Source organism: Talpa occidentalis, unplaced genomic scaffold, assembly GCF_014898055.3.
Source record: "Talpa occidentalis isolate TD23 unplaced genomic scaffold, MPIMG_talOcc4v2.1 talOcc4.12, whole genome shotgun sequence".
NCBI classification, from domain to species: domain Eukaryota; kingdom Metazoa; phylum Chordata; class Mammalia; order Eulipotyphla; family Talpidae; genus Talpa; species Talpa occidentalis.
In genome coordinates this window covers 62,566,803-62,577,049 of record NW_023601212.1, presented here as the reverse complement: position 1 = coordinate 62,577,049, position 10,247 = coordinate 62,566,803, and the positions used below count along the sequence as shown (strand labels likewise).

At 38.4% G+C, this 10,247-nt stretch overlaps 1 long non-coding RNA gene across 1 annotated transcript in view; it reads right to left on the bottom strand.

The window, feature by feature from the left end:
- The window catches only part of LOC129145555 (uncharacterized), a 32,200-nt gene that overhangs the window by 3,080 nt on the left and 18,873 nt on the right, over nt 1-10,247 (bottom strand). The window contains exon 3 of the long non-coding RNA XR_008551298.1: nt 8,590-8,664. This is a non-coding gene — a long non-coding RNA (uncharacterized LOC129145555). The remainder of the gene's footprint in view (nt 1-8,589; nt 8,665-10,247) is intronic.

Below are 10,247 nucleotides of genomic sequence, written 5' to 3'. Positions count from 1 at the left end.
GGTTGGGATACGTTATTCAAAGAACAAGGAATAGTCCTTGTGGGTGCAAGCAAGAGACTGATTTTTCTGGTCCTGGGAGCCATGTCATAGATACTTCAGAAAGGAGACATTTAGAATGAGGCATACTCCAGTCATCTTCAATCTAATTCAGTAAGCTGATGTTAATCAGCACATCTGTGTTGTGGTGTAAGCCACAGCCTACATTAGCCCACAAATTCTGTTCAGAGTCCAACTGATTTAGAGTCATTTGGAGAACTTTTATAAAACAGAGATCCCAGGCTCTCTCCCCTTGAGAGCCTGGTTTTGTGAAGCGGGATCAAATAATTTGTATTTTTTATAAAGTTTCAAGCTGATTCTGGTTATTATTTTAGTTTGAGGATACAGATAGAGAAAGGGGTGTGGAGCTGGACTCTTCAGAGCCATAGAAAGATAACGTAGAACAGGCAAGCATGAGGTCCTGATTCAGGGAAATAGCCAGATAGTGAAATCTTGTCTCCATAGTGATGCCAGTTTTTCTAAAATATAAATCTGATCATGTCATGTTTAATTTTTAATTTCTCCCCATTCCTGATAGGATGATTTCCACTCTTTCTCAAATAATGAAAGTCACAAGCTAGTCCTGGCTTCCCACTCCACTCTGTTTCCCTTACCCATAACAGCTATACTTAACTACTTATAGTTCCTTTAGGGAACATGAGGAACTAATGGGATTTATAGATTTTGCTTCCTTAGAATAGGACATCTCTCACTCCTTTTCATCTGGCCCACTCTGATTAGATATTGCTGACTCTAGGAAAGCTTCACAACCCACCTAGGTACTGGGTTAGGTGCCCCCAGTATGTGCTACCGTCATCCTTCTGCTTGACATATCACAGCACTTAGCAAGTGCACCTGCATACTTGCTATTTCCTCTTTTAAGTTCTCACGCATTAGTGAGGCCTTCATGGTTAGAGTCTCCATCTTTAACATGGATCCCCATTCACTGCAGGGACTCAAACTTGTTGAAAGTATGAAAGGTTATGTTAAAAGCAGAAAGACTCAGGGGGCAGTATAGATTTCTGCAAATTTCAAACAAGAATAAGAACACAGCAGCAGGAAAAACCAAGGGCTTCTGAAGTTCCATGAGCCCTGGGCTGTGTAAATCTGGTCAAAACCATGATCAAACAATGCAAGCTGTCAAGTTCTTGCCAGGAAAAGCACAGAAACAAGAAGGCAGTGAACTCAGGGACCAGCGTCTGAGAGAAGATTGTCATAACAAAATTAGGTCCTATGGTAAAATCTTGCCTACTTAGGAAATCTCTATTTTCAATAGGACCCAACTGACAGATATGACCCATTGAGAGCCCACAGTATCATCAAGTGAGAGGGTATGTACTTCACAAGAGAAATACATTAAAATTGTGAGTAGTCATCACAACATGACTCCAAATCCTCATCTCTTTCTTGCTAAGCAACAACTCCAAAGTAATCAATGAGATGATAGTTGAAGTTAATCCTTCTGTGAATGTTGACTAGAAGTAGAAGGTACTTACCTATACTTCATAGAAGAATTAATTGCAAACATGTCTGCAATTCTGCATGAACTTTGGAGGACCCCTAGGTTTTTACAGTGATTCATGAATGGCTGCACCCTTCACCTACCTCCTCGTGCAAGAACCTGAACCACTATGCCTAAGCACCAACATAGAAGCATATCAAGTATTAGGGGATCAGCAATTTTGTAGATCTGGGGCCATCAAAAAATATAAAACAAAAGGAATACAGTTATCCATGTGAAAGATGATCTGCTTTATATTATAGACACATCTTAGCCCCATCTTTTTTTTTTTTCTCTCCACCATTTCCTGTAACTGGCCTGTTTTGAGTGATATATTGGGGAGAAGACCTGTGTCAGATATATTCAACTGCCTGTCATGAGTAATTAAAACCAGTTGTGTTATTGCTTTTCTTAGTTCCAGCTGACTCTTTGATGCTTTGGTGTCCATGCCAGAAAACTACCTCTTGTAATCATCAGAGGCCAGTGTTTTTGCAGAGGTCACTGCAAGCTAATTAAGCAAATATGTGAAAAATAGTTTTAAATTATCTCAATTAGTGGAGTGTGTGCGTACATGTATCTAGAGTGGGGGTTGAGGAGAGACATTTTAAATAGTAACTGACTAATAGTGTTAGTGATTTGGTGTCAGAGAAATATGCACATCAGCACCTCTGTATGTTCATCAAGTTGGCATGACTTGACCTTTGCTATATGACAGGCTGTATTAGTTTCTGCAAATAAACATATAGAAAATGTCCAAGAAGATCGTGGTTGAGTAAGGGGAAAGACAGATATATAAATAACAATAAATCAGGATAAAAAGGGCGGAAAGAGTGGCATGTACAAAGAGTTAAAGTATTATAGAGAACAGAATCACTCCTGACATCTTGGTAGTTTGAGGGAGGCGACACAGATTCATTCATTCAACACTTATTTTTTTTTAATGCTTGTTATGTGACATGCCCTGCTGAGAGCCTCAGGATATACCAGGGAATAAATCTGAAGATCCTAGACTTGGAGGAGCTAGTGTGCTAGGACATATAGGAATGAAATAAATATTTAGCAAACTATTTTTATGTCAGAAAGAGGTAAATTTGGGGGCAAAAAGGGGAAAGATAGAGTCAAGTAAGGGGGATTGGTAATTGTGGACGAAGTTTATAATTTCAAATAGTCGTCAGTATTGACTTCATTGAGCAAGGAAGTAGAGGGTGAAGGCACTGGTCGTGGGAATATCTAGGGGAAGGGGAACAGCCAGTGCAAATGCCTTAAGTTTTCAGTGTTCCTGGCTTATTTGAGAAACATCAAGGTGGTCAGAGCAGCTATAGCTGAGCAGATGAAGGAGTGTCTGTAGCCAGAGATGAGGTTTAGACATGCGACTGTGGCCAGATCAGATTGGATCTTTTAGGTTATGGGGAGGACTTTAATTTTGATTGAGAATGGGCACAAATGTGAAGTTTAAAACAGAGAAACATGATTTGACTGTGTTTTAAAAGAATTCTTGTTTTGAGAAATAACAGTGGGGCATGGACAGGTGCAAGGGGTTAATAAACTCCTTCCAACTCCATCTTGTCGGATTAAAATATACTGTTTTGGAACACAGATCTGTCCATTCACATTACAACAGAGATGAGTAGCTTCCTCAATGATAACATGACCCACAGTGCAGAAAATATTTACCTTATGACCTTTTACCAACAAACAACAACAACAAAATAAACAACCAAAACCCTTCATTGATCCCTAAATTAGATTGTTGCAATAATACTGGTCACTCAGACAAAGTGGTAACACTGAATACATGCAGAGAAGTGTTTGGATTCTGGATATATTTGAAATTAAAGCCAACTGGATTTATTGAATGATTGTATGTGATGGAAGGATAAAGAGAAGTCAAAGATGAGTCTAAAATATTTGGCCTGAACCACCAGAAGAAACATAGTTTCTATCACTTGAGTTAGGGCAAGTTGGTGGTAAAACAATTTTCATGGTGAAAGATCAAGAACAGCCTAAAATAAGCAGTTATGAGTTTTTATATGATATCAAGTGATAATATAAAGGACACATCTGAATATGCAAATCTGAGGTTCAGGAGCAACTTCGGGCTGGAAGTGGAAAATTAACCAAGTTTAGAGTTGTGACTCTGGATGAGATTACTAAAATAATGAGTGAAAGATTGAGACAAGAACAAAGGATGGCTACAGTAACCCTTAAACATTAAGAGTCTGTGAAGAAGAGGGAAAAACAATAAAAGAGAATAAGGAGTGTTTAATAACGTTAACTAAGAATGGGGTGTTCTGTAAGCCAAGTGAAGAAAGTTTATCAATGAGGACAGAGAGATTTGACTATGTCAAAACTTTCTAATAAGTCAAGTAAGAATACACCTGAGAATTGGCTAATGCAGTTTCATCAGTAAATAGGAGTGAAAACTGGACAGGTCCGTTATAGGTGAGTCTGAGAGGAGAATATAGAGTATAAATGTAGTCAACTCTTTCAAGGAGTTTTGCTAACAAGGGCAATAAACTTGCAAATGAATAAGACAGTATTAGAAAGGGGAGGATATGAGGAGGATTTTATGGTTTTGCTTGTAAGATAGAAATTTTAATTTGTGTGTTTGAATATTATTGGGAAAATATGGTAGATTGCATATCTTTTAATAGGCAATTGTGCAACAGTCTTCATAAGTACACCTTATTATGTATTGATAGATATGTCTTTCTTTCATGAAAGTCAATATTATTTAAAGTATCTTCAAAACTGGTGAGGATTCTGAGGGACCAATTGAAATCCCTTCTCTAAATGGTCTAGTCAATTTAGAAATAGACTCAGGAATCAAGGATCAAATATTTATCATGTGTAAAGCAAGGCTGGAGAATATAACTTGAATCTATAACCTAAATTAGATTCTTCCCTTCCCTGCCCCTCTACCCCACAAGCTTAGATTTTGGGATTTGATTGCTCCCACCTGCCCATTGTATTGCACACCCCCCCCCACCCAATTAGGAAAGACTAAAGTCTGAAGGATTAATATTTGCTGAGACAGATCTGCAATCTCCCAGATCCAGGGAGAATGGAGGATGGTGAGGAAAGGGTTTCCAGGCTCTGTGCTTTCTTTTCACAGTAAAATAAGAATAAGAGGGAAGACAATTCCTGCTCTTTGAGGGAGACGTCACTGCTCTTTCTGTGGGAAGGAATGAGTAAAAGAAATAAGGACATTGTACCTTAGAGGTTTAAGGAAAACAATCCAAGTTCATGTGATTGGTTAAAGAACTGAGCACAATTTGGAGCCCAGGCTGCTTGACATCAACGTCTGCTTCAAAATAATTTCTAGAGATGATGATGTCTGGGGACTACTAAAAGATTATGTTTACTGTAATTATGGGTTTCTGGGACTCTATTTTCAGTCTCAGATGGATTCAGCTATTTGATTCTATATGAAGAAAACTTGTAAGCGGGTTAACAAGTAGAGCTTCAGAAACTCAATTTAGTACATCTCAGTGAATTTCCCACGAAATCCTTGTCCCATCCACTTATAATTCCAGAAGACACTTCAGGTTATTTTTAAGGGGAATGACCACACAAAGAGGACTGGACCCAGCTGCTCAGATGGTTTCACTGCCATCAAACCTCTGGTTTGGAGATTTAGACTTTTATAGAAAAAGCTAATCCAGAGTAACCAGGCCCTGGGTTTTCAAATGAAGTCTCCAAGCAAACACTCACTATACAAGATGATTGTCCATCTTGACTTTCTGGTGGCAAAATCTTGGACTATAACTTATTTCTTGATCTTTTGCTCTTTCTACTTCTTCTCAGAAGATTTATCAACTCGTATTTATTATTATAGTTTATTATTAGAACACTCTTCTAAATCTTTACTAAGGAGGCATTAATAAGTTTTTATCTTTTTTTTCGGATATTTACAAACCATTTACCTAATTTTAGGGTATTTCAAAAATTGTATCATTGTAATTATTTTAATTTGTGTATGTTTGTTTATAGAAAATATACATGGCTATTAACAACCACACAGATGCTTGCACTTTATAGCATTCTTTGGTTTATATACTGTATCTCAAGAAATCCTATAGAAAATTTGATCTTCCTTATTTTTAGATGTTAAGATTTGATGAAAGTTATGAGCCCCTTGTCTATACGTTTGTGCACACAGACACGCAAATAATTTTACATATTTGTTCAAGATAAGTGCTATAGTACAAATAATTCCAGTGGTAAAATTATTACTCTCTAGAGTGAATTCATTTTCCAAGCTTAGAATTCATCTCAACAAATTCTCTCATGTCTATGTGACACCTGTCTCAGAAGGAATCCTAGTAATCTTGAATCTTAGAGGTAGAATTGACTTTAGAAAGATTCCAACCCAATAGCTGACTCAGAATTTTTTTAATTAAATTTTAATAGCTTATATTTGTTGCTATTTCATAAGTATAACCTTTCTCACCTCAGTCATTAACCCCCACAGTATGAAGTTCTAAGAAACACCAATTCAAAATATAAAATAAGACAAACTGATGACAAAGTTTCTAACTAGACCCTGTTCTTTTATTTTTATTCTGAGAAAAGTCTCTTCACTGCTAAATAAAACCCAAGCACATTCTCTTTCTCTCCTCTAGGAACTGTCCCTTGTTGGTGCCAAGTGTGGACAGAGATGTCAAGTTATGAATGAAGAACACCTTTCAGTTATGAAAACACAGTAAATGGCTCCCTTCAGTCCAGGTGCCATGCTGGGAGAGTTGAGAAATCAGGGACAACTAGTCTCAGAGGTAGCAGTTCAACAGCTGAAGTTTACATGGGCCAGACTCCTCATTCCCCATCACTGGGATTACATTTCAGTGGTGGCTAATCTGAGCACAGGGCCTAGACAGAGATTAATGAGAAACCCTAGCTCTCTCTGGAATGTGTGCAGATTCTGGAGTCACAAGAACTGATTCCAGTAGAAATGTTTTAAGGAACAGGGAGCCCACATTGTCTGAAAGAATATTAGACTTGGCTAAGGAAAGATGAATACTCTGAACTCGAGCCCTCATCTGAGGTTTTGTATATGATTCTCAAGTCACCCGATGACCAGGAGTAAAGGTGAGGCCAAGGTACTTAGTGCACATATTGGCGTATTTAAAGTCTAATTTACCAAGGAAATGATGATGGATTACTTTTAATCTGAAATATGAGTATCATGATTCCTCCTTTAGAGAAGTACATAGAACATTGGTTCTAATTTTTGAGGTCATTCCTTAAACTCTCTGAATGAACAAGAGGACTTGATTCACTTAACTACTCACTCATCCTAACCTGACCTATATTTATTTAGTACCTTATATAGGCCATGTATTAAGTTAAGCACCGGGAAACAACAGGAAGCAAATTATTTAAATAACTTTTGGTTTGGGGAAGGACAAGCTTTTTTTTTAAGATTTGATATTTTATTTATTTTAATTTATTTTTTATTTATACAATAGCTGGGGTACAGGCCAGAGATGCAGGAGGGTGAGAGGATTCACCAGAGACAGAGTGGGGAGCAGAACAGGCAGATCTACTGATATACACTGCTGAAGGGAGCTGTGGGTGAGACAGGAGAGGTCTGCCATGCCATGTGTGTATCTCGCTGGCCAGCAGGGATCGAACTCATGTGGCAGAGACTGCAGACAGCTTCACATCACTGCATCCCACCTGTTGTGCCACCGGGGAGGCCCAGGAAGGAGAAACTTTAAATAAATGTGTACTCCAATAAACTATAATTTTATTGTGGCAAATGCCATGAAACAAACATGTGAGAAAGAGAATAATGTAGGAGGAGAAGATCTAATTTTATTTCAGAATCTAGGAAGAATAGCCTCCTTGGTCAATAAATCTTGGGTTCTCTGCTATTCCACTCAGGGGTGGTTTATGAAATGAGGACTCCCTGAATAGGGCTCTCCATAGAAATCAGGGAAGGAAGGTAAATTTTGAAAGGGAAGAAACTTCCTTCTTTCTGCATGTTCACCTATACCACACACAAATCAGATCAAGATGGTTCATGATTTCATGTTCAACACTTAGGTATGATGATTTTTCAATAAATGTAGCAATTGCTCAATAAGGGTTGGATGAATCAATGAATAATTTCCAGCTGATGTTTCTCTGCTTCTCTGTTTTTGTTTGACTTGATTAGGGAGGTAATAAGAGAGTTCAGGAGCAGCAGACCTCTCTTGCCTCGCCCGCTGCTCCCCTCAGCAGTATCTTTGGTCCATCTGCCTGTTCTGCTCCCTGCTCTGGCTCTGGTGAATTCTCTCACCCTCCTGCACTTCTGGCCTGTACCCTAGTTCTTGTATAAAACAAACAAAATCTTAAAAAAAAAGAGAGAGAGAGAGTTCAGACTTTGGGAGTAGGATTCAGCTCATAAATCCCAAACTGAAGTACTATCCACAGAATATGTGAACAACAAGTGGACAATACCAGAAAAAGATCTTGAAGACATAAGTGAAAGAGCAGTTGGAAGAATCATTCCATTATTGAGGTCTAATGTTTGGAGAAAGGCAAGCGATCCTTGCAGCAAAACCTCTCATTTCAGCCTTAGGACAATTGGTCCAGCCCTTCACATCTAGTAGTTGAGATGCGACACCCTCTCCTCTCCAGGTCAGGAGAGACCAGCGAGTCATGTTAGGGAAGGAAAGGAAAAAGAGGAAGGAAGGAAAAAGAGACAACACTGAATAAAATGTCTTTTTTTTCTGTCCTTAATAGAAAACTGTTTAGAATACAGAATCTTTGTTTCAGTTTAACATGATAGCGCTATTGATAATACCAAGCTTCACACTAAAGCCAACAGAATAATTATACAGTCTGAAATGGCCACCAAATACTTGCTTAGTCTTCAAGTTAAAAGTGGTTGTCTCTATTAGGTTTAGTGGGCAACATTTGCCTCCCCCACTGCCCCGTAGACCTCCCTTTGTGATTAGTTGCACAGAGACATTCGAAATAGGTCCATTGTGATCTTGACCTTAATTTCTAGTTTTTGTTAAGTAACAGTAACCCAAGTTTTATTTCACCTTAATGGCATGCCTTACCTTTAATTTTTGGAAGTCTTGAGTAAAACTGGAAACACAAGGCCAGCTGGCTGAACTCTGAGAACCTTGCTGTTCCTGCAGTGACAAAGCACATGCTTGTCTCTGGGCCTTTGCATTTGCTGTTTCCACTGCCTTCTATACCCATGGATTCAATTTTCATTTCTTTCAGGTCTCTGCTATGAAGTTACTTTATTAAAGAGGCTTTCCTCTATTCTTCCCATTCCTCCTAATTTAGTATATTTTTCTCCAAAGGACTGCCAGTATTTGACATTATATCAGCAATGCACCATGGATATATCTGAGTATTGCTCTAAAATATAGCCTCTGAAAGGCATTGATTCTGCGTTTATGTTATACGTATATTTTTCTCCAAAGGACTGCCAGTATCTGACATTATATCAGCAATGCACCATGGATATATCTGAGTATTGCTCTAAAATATAGCCTCTGGAAGGCATTGATTCTGCTTTTATGTTATCATGTCCCTGGCATTCACCCAAGTGCTGTCACAGAGCAGAAGATCAATAAATATTTATTGAATGAATAAATGAAGTAGAATCATTGGGAAAGTAAACAAATGAAAAAAATAGCCTGATCTCAAACAAAAAAACAACAATCCAAAGCCCTTACCTGCAAAAACAGATACTAGCACTAAAACGGAACAACTTTCCAATTTGTTAGACTGGATTTATTTTCCATTTATCAGCCTTCCTCCTGAATTCCTTTATTTTCACTGTTTGAAAGCTCAACCAGCTTCCCTACATTTCCACATGCACCCCCAATCCCTGAAAGACTTGCCTATTTTTGCAAGGTCAGGAAGTACTGACATAACAGTACATCTGGTGACCCAATTACAATGGGCCACACTTAAAATTATCCTGAGTTAAAGGGGACTGGTTTAAATGGACCACCCTGTATGTTACATGAGATTGTGCCTTTCTGCCAATAAACTCAGGAGTGTTTTATAAATAAAAAGATGATGTTGGGAAAAAGTGTTCTCTCTCTTTTAATTCATATGGAAAATTTTATTGTGCAAATCTGCTCAGCTGTGCAATGACAAAGCACTTCAGAATCTGCCTCATGATTTGTTGATAGCAATGGACAGGCTTCAGTTTGGAGGAAAAACTACAGAAGGCTAAATTCCACAAAAATAATTCTAGGTAAGGGGACAGATCCTCCAAACCTCAGCCTGGTTCCTAAACTGTTTCTGCTGGGTCCCTGAAAACAATTTCAAATTCAAGAGAAAAAAGGAGAGGCAGGCTAGTTTACAACTGTTACAAGAATGCAGTTGCGGGATATCTCCTGACAGGGGGTTCTGTTGTGCTTTGAAGAATAACATGAAAATTCAAACTCCAAATGAGCTTCTGTAATGTGAAAATTAAAACTCCACCCTAAACCTTCACCCGCATCTGAAGCCAAGAGCTTTTAGATGTGCAGAAGAGATCTGTTTACTTTGTATGGAAAATCATTTTCTTTTTATTAGCAAACTCCAGGGTTTCCTGATGATCTGAAAGGCTGTTCCTCTCACAGGGCAGTCGTGGGGTATTCTTGGCACAGACGGAGGCCAGGGAGACTGGAAGTCTTATTTTGCAACATTTTCTGGCTGACTCTTAAAGTCAAGGAAGACAAATAGTTCTGATAGGTCCAGCAATACCTTT